At 38.1% G+C, this 12,814-nt stretch overlaps 1 pseudogene; it reads right to left on the reverse strand.

The window, feature by feature from the left end:
* Positions 1-5,369: 5,369 nt before the first annotated feature.
* Positions 5,370-7,127, reverse strand: LOC133076340 (E3 ubiquitin-protein ligase TRAF7-like; annotated as a pseudogene).
* Positions 7,128-12,814: the final 5,687 nt, after the last annotated feature.

Raw genomic sequence — 12,814 nt, forward strand, 5'->3', positions numbered from 1 at the left:
CTTAGATTTTCTGAATTGCCAAAATAATCTCTGTCATACTAAAGCTTAATGTTGGCTCGTAACATTGGTCCAATTAAGTGAAGTACTCCACAGCCATCTGTATTCTGTCAGTGTATGTGTCTCCAGGGTGCAGTCAGGAGCATATAATAATTCAGGAATGATTGCCTCAAAGGTTTTATTGGACTCACTCAGTTAACTCAGATAAAATACAGAGAAAAAGAAAATCTTCTTGCTGGCGTTCTGACTTTCAGCTCTTGTGTTTGTTTTCTGCCTAGACATGTGTTATGCAGTTAATAGAGAGAAATATATATTAAGTGGCATAGCACAGGGAGATCAGCTCGGTGCTTTGTGACCAGCTAGAAAGGTGGGAGGGAGGGAGACGCGAGAGGGAAGAGATATGGGGATATATGCATATATATAACTGATTCACTTTGTTATAAAGCAGAAGCTAACACACCATTGTAAAGTATACTCCAATAAAAATGTTAAAAAAAATAGCCCTATAATTTGTCTAATTATCAAAGTTCCATAATTTATTATTTTTTTCAGGGGAGAGAAATCTGGCCCTCTAGATAAGCGCTCTTTTAAATACTTAACTGTAGCTGGTTGCTCTGTGTAAGAAACAAGTAACCTGTGTATTCATTTGGGGTGTAGGAGAGCTCATTCAAACTCATATTTTGCACTACTTAGAAAAAACAGGGAAGGAATGTTTTATGTATTTACATTATATTGTAAAAATTAATAAACAGAAACTTCAATTAAAATAGAGTGGGGAGGCCAGAAGGGGAAGATTTCACACTTTACCACTAATAGTAGAGCCAAACAGGAAGAAGACTTTCTCTTCTTGCCTGGCAAAAGCTCAGCCAATGAGAGCCTGTCACAACTTGGCCAATGAAAAAGCTACTATTCTTCATACTCTCAGTTCCTCCAATGGATTCTGTTTACCATAGCCCTCCCAATGTCTTTTTCTTCTCTTTAAAAGAGTTCTCCCTTCGCTGTGTAGGGATCTGCATATGGTTTGCTATGGCTGAAAATCCGCAAATTGCAATTCTTTGTTCATCTCAAATAAACTCATCTTTTGCTAGAGAAGTAACTGGCAGTTTATTTGTTTTAGGTCAACAATATGTTACTTGCATGGTTTAGAAACTGGAAGGATATAAGTGAAGACAATTACATATATTGTTAACTTTATGAATTTATCCCTGCTTTTGGGGAAGTGAAACAGAATATAAATATGGCCTCTTTGAATCCAGAAACCATGTTGGAATACAAGGAATAAATTACATGATATATTGTTGAATAAGGAAGAGTTGCTGTGCCCCCAGTATTTCTCTTTATCATATCCCCTTGTGTGTTGTTCCTTCTGCCTAAACTGTCCTTTCTTAATTCTACAATTAGCAACCTGTACCCATTGTTATCATCTCTTGCCTAGTCTACAGCAACAGGACTTTTCATTCAGTCTCCAGCCTCTCTCTGCCTGGTTATACTCCATACTGTCAAAAAAACCCACTTTTCTTCAAACCAATAAACTCATGAACAAACATATATAATCTGATACTGGCATCCCCCATTTTGACAAACAACACATGAAAAATGGCAACCATGTAATAATTTTGTTAGCTCATTTTTCCTTCTGGGTTAAGTTGAAATGTCTCAGTTCATTATACAAGGCCTTGAGTAGTCTGACACCAGCCTCACTCTCCAGCCTCTTCTTTATCCTACATCACCTATCACTTGCTTTATTAGCCATGATTCTCCAGAGAGAGAGAGAGATTTTAAAAGTTTATTACAAGGAATTGGCTCACATGATTATGTGGTTATGACTGGAGACCCAGGTGAGCCTGTGTACATAGTACCAGTCTGAATCTGAATGTCTGAGAACCAAGAGAGCTGATGATATAAGTTCCAACCCAAAAGCCAGCAAGCTTAAGATACAAGAAAAACCAATGTTTCAGTAGGAGTTTGAAGGCCAGAAAAGAGCAATATCCCAGCTCAAGCAATCAGGTAGAAGTTTCCTCTGACTCAGCCTTTTTGTTCTATTCAGGTCTTCAGTTGACTGGTTGAGGCCCACCCCCATTAGGGAGTGGGACTTTACTCAGTCTGCCGATTCAAATGTTAATCTTATCCAGAAACATCCTCAGCGACACACCAAGAATAATATTTGGCCAAATGTCTGAGTACCCTGTGGTCCAGTCGACTTGACACATAAAATTAACCATCACACCTGCTCTCACCCCGTTGAGGAGCCACATGAACATGTCCTCACTTCCTGCATTTGCCACATTTTTCCATCCTCTGCTATGACTTTGTACAGTCTTCTCCCATTGAATCGAATGGCTTCTCTTTTTCTCTATGACTGGTATTTTTTTTTATCCTTAAAACCCCCTTCACAGTCACATCATAGTGAAGACTCCGTGAATTGACCTAGGCAACATTAATTTCCTGCTGCCCTCTCTCCCTCTGTTTTAGCTATGTGAACTATCATGACTATCTGGCAAGACTATTTCTCTGTCTTCCTCACTTGACTATGAGCTAATTACTCCAGGGCATGGCTCTCAAGCAGGGGTGTTAGCTGCTCATCCATCAGGGGATATTTGTTAATGTCTGCAGACATTTTTGTTGTCAGAACTGGAGGAGGGAATGCTAATGCATTCTACTGTATAAAGACCTGGGTGTGGCTAACCAAATTACATACAAGACAGCCTTCTGCAACAAAGAATTATCTAGCTAAAATCTCCTTGGCACTCTTGATATTTTGGGCAGGATAATTCTTGGTTGTAGGGAGACATCCTGTACAGTGTACGATGATCATCAGCATCTCTGGCCTCTACCCATCAGAAGCCAGTAACGGCAGCGCCTCCAGTCATCACAGATGTCCCCTCACTTGCAAAATTTGTCTACTAATGCTGAGAAATATTTTTTAAAATACTGTGAAAAAGACGAACTCATAGAGACTAAAGTGGTGATTACCAGGGACTGATGTGGGGGAAATGGGAAGATGTTGGTGAAAGGGTACAAACTTCTACTTGTAAGTTCTGGGGACCTAATGCACAGCATTGTGAGCTTAGATAACAATACTGTACTGTATAATTGAAAGTTGCTGAGAGAATAGGTCTTAAATGTTCTCAATACAGAAAACAAACGATAATTATGTGACTTGTTGGAGGTGTTAGCTAACACTAAGTTAGTAATCATACTGCAATATATAAGTGTATCAAATCAGCATGTTGTACACCTTAAAGTTACACAATGTTGAATATCAATTATATCTCAATAAAGCTGGGGAAAAATACTGTGCATACTAGGACCTAATTAGGCAGGATGGTGAAAGGCTTAAGAAAATGAACTCCAGAATCATAGAATCCTGCAGTTGAATCCTGTCTGCACTTCATGAAGGGAATAATGAGACATATCTAACCTCCCCCAAATCTATATTTTCGTCTGTGACCTGATGGTCTAAAATACAAAATGACTCACACAGTAGTTGGGACAATTAAATTAGTTAATGTTAGTGACGGTAGATGGTAAGTGCTTAATAATTGTAGCTATTGTGATTGGCTAAGAGAATGCCACCATAAGGACAGGGGAATTTACCTTATAAATACCCTTAGTTACATCATTTTAGAACATATATAAAACTTAAAATTTGCACCAAACATCTTAGCACAGAATTACTGTCTGAATTATATTTAAATGTTTCATGTGTAATTTTTGTCTTCTTGAATACAGGGATTACATTTTTGCTTTTGCCCACAATGCAGGCTGTGATAAATATTTGTCAAATTGAAACTAACCAGAAAAAAATATTACCAGTTATAACACTGAGTGTGGCTGCTGTACCTCCAAATAATTCTTATTTGCCTGTCTCACCCATTACTGTTATGAGTAGTTTTCTTTTTATCAGTATTAAATGCATATGGAGGCAGCACGTAAAATATCAATTTACAGTGCCATGCTATACTGCTGCAATACTATGATGTAATGCAATGAAAGATGAAATTTGGGACATAGATGCCTGTAGGAGGTCCAAAAGTTATGGGAAAATGATTCAAATTGTATAGAACACAATCACAGGATTAAGGAAACCAATCGTCACTTGCACTGTGTGGTGATAACGAGAGTCGGAATGTGCCAGGTGCACAGTTTGTCTGCAGCTGTTGTCATTTGAATCTTTTGTGCAACATCCATTTTCTTTCTCAACTGTGTGGGATTTATAAGTGCAGAGAGTTGATCAGAATTACTTTTGTGTAGAGACTACTTGTATGATAGCTCTTAGATTTAAACCATGCATAAGAAAATATAACCCAGAAATAATTCCACAAATACTGCTTAAGCTAGCACAAATGCCTATGTTGATGGATTTAGCTGGATATAACTTTAAAGTGCTAATTAGGTCAGGTTATGGACATCACCAACTAGAGCAGGAAACTTATCAATTGCTCAAATGCCATCTTTGGGATAAACAGATATTTTAAATGCAGTCTTCATCTGTATAATTAGCAGATCAATCTCTACCTAGCAAATGTATATTTTCCCCTATACATTAGATTTGTAATACGCTTTTACTGGAAGATACTATGTAGAGAATATGATTGAAGAACATATGAATGCACCATATACATAACATATGAATGCACCATATACATAACATATGAATGCACCATATACATAACATATGAATGCACCATATACATAACACATTACACTTTTACAGTGCACCATATACATAACACATTATAAAAGTGACCCTAATTTTATAGGTGTATTTGTTGCTCTCATGTTTGTATGTGTATTTTGCTTATGTATGTTGTATATGTATAGATTGATATGTACTGATTGAATTAACAATCATCTTTGTTATATTAAAGACTAAGAAATTACCTTAGATTTCTAGAGTAAAATTATCACTTCTATAAATCAGCCACTCAACTATTTCATTTTATTTTGCTCCATGCCCAGGCAAGCAAACAGCTTGAGAGAATTTTTATAAACAGTAACTTGTAATTTGATCAGCCTTGATAGACTCTTTGTCTAACTAAAGCCAACTCCATATCTTTTGTCCGGATTAGTTTACTTTTTTTTCCACATTCTGTGCAGCTTTTATTTTAATCAGGAACTAATCAAATCTACATACAGTCTAAAACAGTAGAAAACATGAGTAAAATGGCCTGCAGTCTGTCTGGGGTAGAGCTAGAGAGTGGACTGGGCACCCAGAGAGAACTGGCATTGTTCTGGCAGCAGCCAGGATGGGGCCAAGCATTTCCTGGCTGACTGAGTTGTCTGCCTGTGCTCACAGGGCAGGCAGAGACCCTGAGACTACCTGAGTGGCCAGCCAGGAGAGAAAGCCAAGACCCAGCCTGGATTCTCTGTTAGCAAATCCAAACCTTCACAGTACTACCCACAGCCCCTAAAAGTTGGTCCCAGGACACAACCAGTACAGTCACCCTGCCCTGGTGATACAGCAGGATCTGCGTGTAGATGATGTTGTCCGTATTACAAACCCTGAGGGACGGGTAGTAGCATGTGCTGAAGACTTTGGTCTGGTCTGACATCAAGATGACCACCAGGGCATACACGGTGCCCATGTGGCCTGCCAGTCAAGGTCCATACATGCTTCTTGGACTCAACATCCCACACATACATGAGATTCTCATAGGTGCCACACACGATGAAGTGATTCATCACATTAATAGAGTAGGTACTGCCACCAGATGTCTGCAGGACATGGATGCAGTTGAACTTCCAAATGTCCCAGATCTTGCTTGTCTGGTAGAAGCTGCTGTACAGGTAGCTTGAACAGCCACAATGCCCACACCCACTTGTTGAGGTCTGTGAGATCCTTCTTCTACTGCAGTTTGGTACCCATAATGTCCCAGGTCTTTATGGCCTTCAGGAAACCACTCAAGAGCATGTTATGCAAACAGACCAGCATGTACATTGGGTTGTTGTGGGCCTGGATTATGTTCACCTTCTGCAGGTTCTGGACACCCTACCTGGTGATGATGCAGTCTTCTGAGCACTGTAGAGATTGCACCCCTGAATGCAAGGTGGTACATGTGTCCCATGTATTGGTGGTCTGGTCAGAGGAGCCCCTAAGGGCAGGTCATCCATGGAATAAAACAGAGACAGCAGATGGGGCCCTGATGGACCAGAAAGTTTCCTTTGCACTTGAAAATCTGCTGAGGGTCTTAGGATCCTAGGATGCCCATGTTCAGCCATGCACTGGTGTGGGACAGCTTGTCATTCAACATTAGATACCTCCCTCTGGGACTCCATGAGGTCGTAGCTGAGCTTGCTCTGTTTTTTGTCCATGGCATCAGACTTGAGCTCAAGGCTCTTCATCAGCTTGTCAGTATTCTCCGAGACTTTGCCCAGCATGGAAGAAAGAGAGTGATTTTCCTGGGCCTTCCAGGCCAGCACTACGTGTATCTCATGGAAGCATTTGTCCCTTGCCTGCAGGAACCCACTTAAGCTCTTGAAGTGTCATGTCCCAAGGTGTGTCTCATACATGTCCTGGTTCCCATTGAACATGTGCCAGTACTTGGAATGAGGATACTTGATGTGTTCACACTCTGAGATGAGCCTCCAGGTTCATCTTGAGGAAGAGCAGGCAGCTGGGGTTGTTGGGGGCACATTGGGGCTGTAGTCACAGCTCCCCTTGTGGTCCTTCTAAGCACTAAGCTTGATGGTGAAAGGCACCATGGAGGTCCACATCCAAGAAGATGGCTTCCTGATCCCTGCCATGGTGCAGCCATGCTTTCAGTGAATGAAGAGCTCCCAGATCTGCTCAGCCACCGCACTGGTGTTCTCTACCACCATCAGCTTGGCATTGTCCACAGGACCCTTCTCTGACTTCAAGGAGCATCTTTGACAGAATGTGTGTATACACATGGTGATCTCAAGGTCCTTGAACAAACTGCAGCAAAGCTGGAAGCAGAGCTTTCTGAAGGCTGCTAGGCAAACACCAGTGGCTTTGGCTCCTTCTCCCCATTGGACAGGGAGAACGTGGAGAACAGGGACATGCTGGACTCAGAGTGGAGGAAGCAGATGGAGATGGAGGAGTCAAGCAGCGTCTGAGTGGCAGGGAGGCTGCTGATGGGGGTGGGGACATGCTGTGTCCTCTTCATCCCTGGAACAGTTAGACGAGGGTACTGTTTGTACTTGCTGGTACCCCCCGCCCCAAAGAGAAGCAGTTGCAGCTGGCACTCATGCCCAAGCTCATGCTCTAGAAAGGCATCTAGGGTCCTCGGGTGACCCCACCCTCCCACTTCATCGCCCCCACCTTCCCCCACTGCTGGAAAGGGCTTAAGTGTACTTCTAAAAATTTAGAGTCTTCTAACTGGTATCTTCCTCCATATTCTTATATGCTGTTAGATTCCCAGTTTCCTTTGATGATTACCTGTCATAGATATATTCCAAAAAAACTGTCTCTTGCTATCTGATTCTTGTTGCTAGAATTGCTCAATTTATGAGCATGAACTTTCTTCTCTGTTCCAATAGACTTGCAACTAAAGTCACGTTGTGTTCTCAGATTCATAGAGCAACTCCAATAATACAATCAGATATCTATAATGAAAAGCTGTAAATTCATTTTATCCAGGTAGCCCCTTCCTTCTTGGCTGAGATAGCATATGAGGGTGAGGATGTTGGTAGGAGAGTACAGAGAAGGAAATCTTGGGGATAATAATGGTTTAATGCACAATCATTGTTTTCTGATGCATAAGAGCTTGTAATTTGAAATGTGATGGACTATATAAAAGTGTACATCTTCAATTCCAATTATTTTTCTAAGTGACTCAAGTGAATTAACTTTTAAAGGTGACTGTCCCAGTGTACACTGGTCTGAAGAAAAGCTAGTAATTTTCTGAATTCCAAACAATATTCTATGAAAAAGAAAGTATTTGAAACATTCAAAATAGATTTTAATCTACAAAATGTAAAAACACTCTATCATGTATCTCATCATATGCTTTTTGGTTCACATGCTCAGCTGAAAGGACCCCTAGGTAACTGAGGTTTTTGTCTTTACTGTGCAAGATACCAGTTGAACTCAGGTTTGCTTGCCCAACATGCAGCAAAGCCAGTCTGCTGATACCTGGTTATGGTGAAGGAAATTATGGCGTTTGCAGGGCACCAAGCAAGGAAACCATGCAGCTAATGCTCAAAAGACCTGAACTCCTTGATGGCTTTTAGGGAAGGGTTTTTAAAGTCAACATTAGGGTGCATGGATGACAGCACATCTGTTTACAACATGGTTTCTTGAATCTTTTAATCATCTGACATACTGCTCAGAAAAAAGATGCCTTTCAAAATATTACTGCTCATTGACAATGGCAGCCGGTCACCCAAGGGCTGTGATGGAGATGAACAATGAGGATAATGTTGGTTTTTGTGCCTGCAAACACAACATCCATTCTGCAGCCCATGGATCAAGTGATAATTTTGATTTTCAAGTCATATTATTGAAGTAATACATTTCCTAAGGGTATAACTGCCAGAAATAGTGATTCCTCTGATGGATCTGGGCAAAGTCAATCAAAAACCTCCTGGAAAGTATTCACCATCTTAGATGCCATTAAGGACTTTGTAACTCATGGGCAGAGGTCAAAATATCAACATTAACAGAAGTTTGGGAGAAGCTGTTTCTAACCCTCAGGGATGACTTTGAGGAGTTCAAGAGTTCAATATAGGAAGTAACTGCAGATGTGCAGATGTAGTGGAAATAGCAGGAGAACTTGAATTAGAAGTGAAACCTGAAGTTGTTACTGAATTGCTGAGGCAAGTTCTGAGAGGACTGACTTCAATTTTTAAAGAAGTTCTACTGAAAGTAAAATGTGACCAAGCCGTACAGCATGCTACAGAGAAATGGTTCTTGAACAGAAGAGTCAATCAGTGTAGCAGACTTAATTGTCTTATTTTAAGAAACTGCCACAGCCACCCCAACCTTCAGCAGCCACCGCCCTGATCAGTCAGCAGCCACCAACATCAAGCCAAGACCCTCCACCAGCAAAGAGATTATGCCTTGCTGAAGGTTCAGATGATGATTACCATTTTTTAGCAATAAAGTTTTTTTTTAATTAAAGAATGTACATTGTTTTTTAAACATAATGCTATTGCACACTTAATAGACTACAGTATAGTGTAAACATAATTTCTATATGCACTGGGAACCCCAAAATTTGTGCGACTTGCTTTATTGCAATATTTGCCTTATGACAATGGTTTAGTACTGAACCTTCAATATCTCCAAGGTGTGCCTGTGTATTATTTTCACTGTCAGCACATTGGAATATATTTGACTGATAAATGTAAGGATTTTTATGATCAAAGAGATTAATAGTATGAAATTTGACAGCTCTGTTGTGAAGCTGGGACACTGAATATGTTGATAGTTGGTGGCAGTAACTAATGTTAGAGTAGGACCTGAGCTCAGAGACAAGAGCTTGGTGGTCTCAGGAATAAAAAAGAGAAGTAGTCAATTGTTTTCTGTGTATCCTTCCAATCAGAGTGATTCCAAGAAGAGTGAATCTGTTGATCATATTTCTAAACTACTGTACTTTTCAATGAAAATAACTCCTTTTAAAATAATGTCCCATTATATACATACATTTAAATAAAGTATTCCTCCCTGGAAGATGATCATATTTCAAAGTTACTACCATTACATTCCAGGCATGTCTCTATCTATCTGTGTCTCTATCTATCATCTATCTATCTATCTATTGATAGCCAGATAGATATACCAGAGAATGCGAAATGTGAAACTCTGGTTTGAGGATCAGGCTTCAAAATTACTTACCTCATATTTATAACAATTTCAAATTTTTTACAATTTCTTGGTACAAACATATTGTGAAGAAGAAAGCGTACAACTCACTCAGTCACTCTTTTAAGCAGCTACAATACGCTGTGAATAGGAGGTAAAATATTATGATAATATAAAACTGTGAACAAAAGTTTTACTTTTTATTGAAATAGCCACATATCCCTTTAAAAAGACATTAAATTTCTCAGTAATTATAGTTAAAAATGTGATCTTAATTTTCAGTGCTTATTAAAAATCCTTATAATCCAATAATCATGGGCTAAATTATAAAAAAATAAGAATTTGTTATTTAATAATTATTCTCATTTTGAATGTGTGAAATCTCAATAGTCCTTTAGATATAGAGTAATGTTTTATAAAACAGCTGTCTAAATTAGATGTATTCTGGGATCGATATTTAATTATATATTAGATAAATGTATTTTATAAGAAAATTATACTGCCTGTATATATATATATTTTTTCTAATTTATTTATTTTATTTATTTATTTTTGGCTGTGTTGAGTCTTCATTGCTGCGCGCGGGCTTTCTCTAGTTGTGGCGAGCGGGGGCTACTCTTCGTTGAGGTGCGCAGGCTTCTCATTGTGGTGGCTTCTCTTGTTGTGGAGCACGGGGTCTAGGCGCACGGGCTTCAATAGTTGTGGCACGCGGGTTCAGTAGTTGTGGCTTGCGGGCTCTAGAGTGCAGGCTCAGTAGTTGTGGCTCACGGACTTAGTGGCTCTGCTGCATGTGGGATCTTCCCGGACCAGGGCTCGAACCGGTGTCCCCTGTATTGTCAGGAAGATTCTTAACCACTGCACCACCAGGGAAGCCCCTGTGTATATATTTTAATAAAATAAAATTACTTAGATTTTCTAAATATAAAATATATTTTAAAATACTAATGAAAATTTACATTTCAATATACAGGCCTTATAAGTATTTCAATACATTTGTTTAAAGGTATATTTTGGTTCCAGAGTGTTTTCATACATAGAATCATAATATATTCATCCAAAAAAGAATTTACAGATAATTTGATCCAGCCTCTTTATTTAACAGGTGAAGAAACTGATATTCAGAGAGGTCATGAGAAATTTACAAATAGAAGCCAGATGTTTTGACTTTCTGTCAAATACTCTTCTGTTATACATGTTGCAACTTCATGAATCATCAGTTTTCATCAAAATGAAATGTCATAAAGGCCCAATATTAAACATATTTAACCACTGTATTATATTAGATTGATGAAAAACTAAACGTTTTTCAGTATCCCTAGATCATTACTTAAATATTAATGAGTGTGTGTTTTTGTAATTCTGTAGATAAACAGCTATTGGCTTTCTACTTTGAAATGCCAGTAGATCAATAATTTATTTCATCAAGACAATTGTAACATTTTTTCCTTCTTGTTTCTGTAGTTTTTTCATACTTTATACAGTATTTGAAACAGAATCTATGTTTCTTTTTATACCTTTATCCTACTTCTTCATGGTTTTTAGATCTCTTGCAATTTTTCAATTGCTTTCAAAGTGGTGAAAGAGATGACTTATCCTTACTTACCTAGCTTGAAAGATTCATCTATATATCAGCCCATAGTGCCCATGCTCTCATACAAATCATAGGACAAGAATAGTAATTTTTCTATTTTGTAATGTATGTTTCTCTTAAAGGATGCCCTTGTTTTAAATAACAGAGATAAAAATAACCTTTCTCAAGGGATTATTATGAGCATTGCACAAAATCACACTTGTAAAGTATTACTTGTCTTGAAAAAGTAACACTATTTGACATCTCTCTTTGTCACTGGGTGTAATGAAGACAAACCAGAGTAGCATGAGGAAATGTGTAAGCTTCTGTTACCCCGAATGTTAAACAGCAATGAATTTCTCACACATACCTCATTTAGGTCACAACAAATAGAGTTTTCTCATTTAGTAATTCAAACTCGCATCCCAAATTAAAATCTCCACACACTAAGACAAAATCTTTGAATGAGAAGGAAGTCTGACAACTTCAGCATAAGTGAAGGGCATCTTCAGTGACCTTCACCACTGTTTAAGGAATTTGTCTGCTGGACATCCATTAACTTTTTGATCATAGAATGTTTTGCATCTTATAATCTTCAGCACCCTGAAAAACACTAAAGGACTGTTCCCTATGACAAACATAATTAAAGCAGTGTATTGGCATTTTGAATTTATGTGCCAACAGGTGTCCTAGTATAAGAAAATATAAATGGATATTTAATTTGGACAAAAGATTGCCTAAGTTCTTAAAAAAGGAAATAACTTTTACTGAAACAGAATTATTGTACCTTAAAGAGGGAGTCAGTTATTATTCCTTAATTTCTATTTCTGTTTCTTTATAAAGACTCACCAACACCTGCTAGGGTGCCGAACTTTTAAAGAAAGCTTAAAAAGCAGAATTCTTTTATGGTTACTATTGTTGGTTATTTTGTTTTTAAAGTGGAAGAAAAGTCAAAGAAGGCTATATTAAGCACCAATTTAAAGAGAGTGCTAAAAGCCACAAAACTGAAATACTTTGTATGAAATTTAAATATTTATATACTACAAGATTCTTTTGAATAATAATTATCACAACCTTCGGTGCAATGCTAATGTATCTGAAATTTTTTCATTGCCAGAACTTACTGCAGGGAATGTGTGAGGAAAAAAAATAATCAGGCATTATCTAGAATCTCTAGGCAAATAATAAAGATGAATCAGTCACCTTTCTAATTAGAAATGCTTTACAAATTATAAAATATAAAAAAATTTATGTCAATTAAATATGTATGTTTCGTATTCCATATCTGTTATAGTGGAACTATATATACATGTTTGTGTGTACATGAGTACATGTGTGTGCTTATGGGTGAATTTGACACATGTATGTTTGTTAAGGCTACTTATATAATAAATTTCTAAGGCAACTTAAGATTACTTTATTTGAAGCCTAATTATGTTATATAAAGCCATTATACTATGTAGTAAACGCAGTTGGTA

This window comes from Eubalaena glacialis, chromosome 16 (genome assembly GCF_028564815.1).
Source record: "Eubalaena glacialis isolate mEubGla1 chromosome 16, mEubGla1.1.hap2.+ XY, whole genome shotgun sequence".
NCBI classification, from domain to species: domain Eukaryota; kingdom Metazoa; phylum Chordata; class Mammalia; order Artiodactyla; family Balaenidae; genus Eubalaena; species Eubalaena glacialis.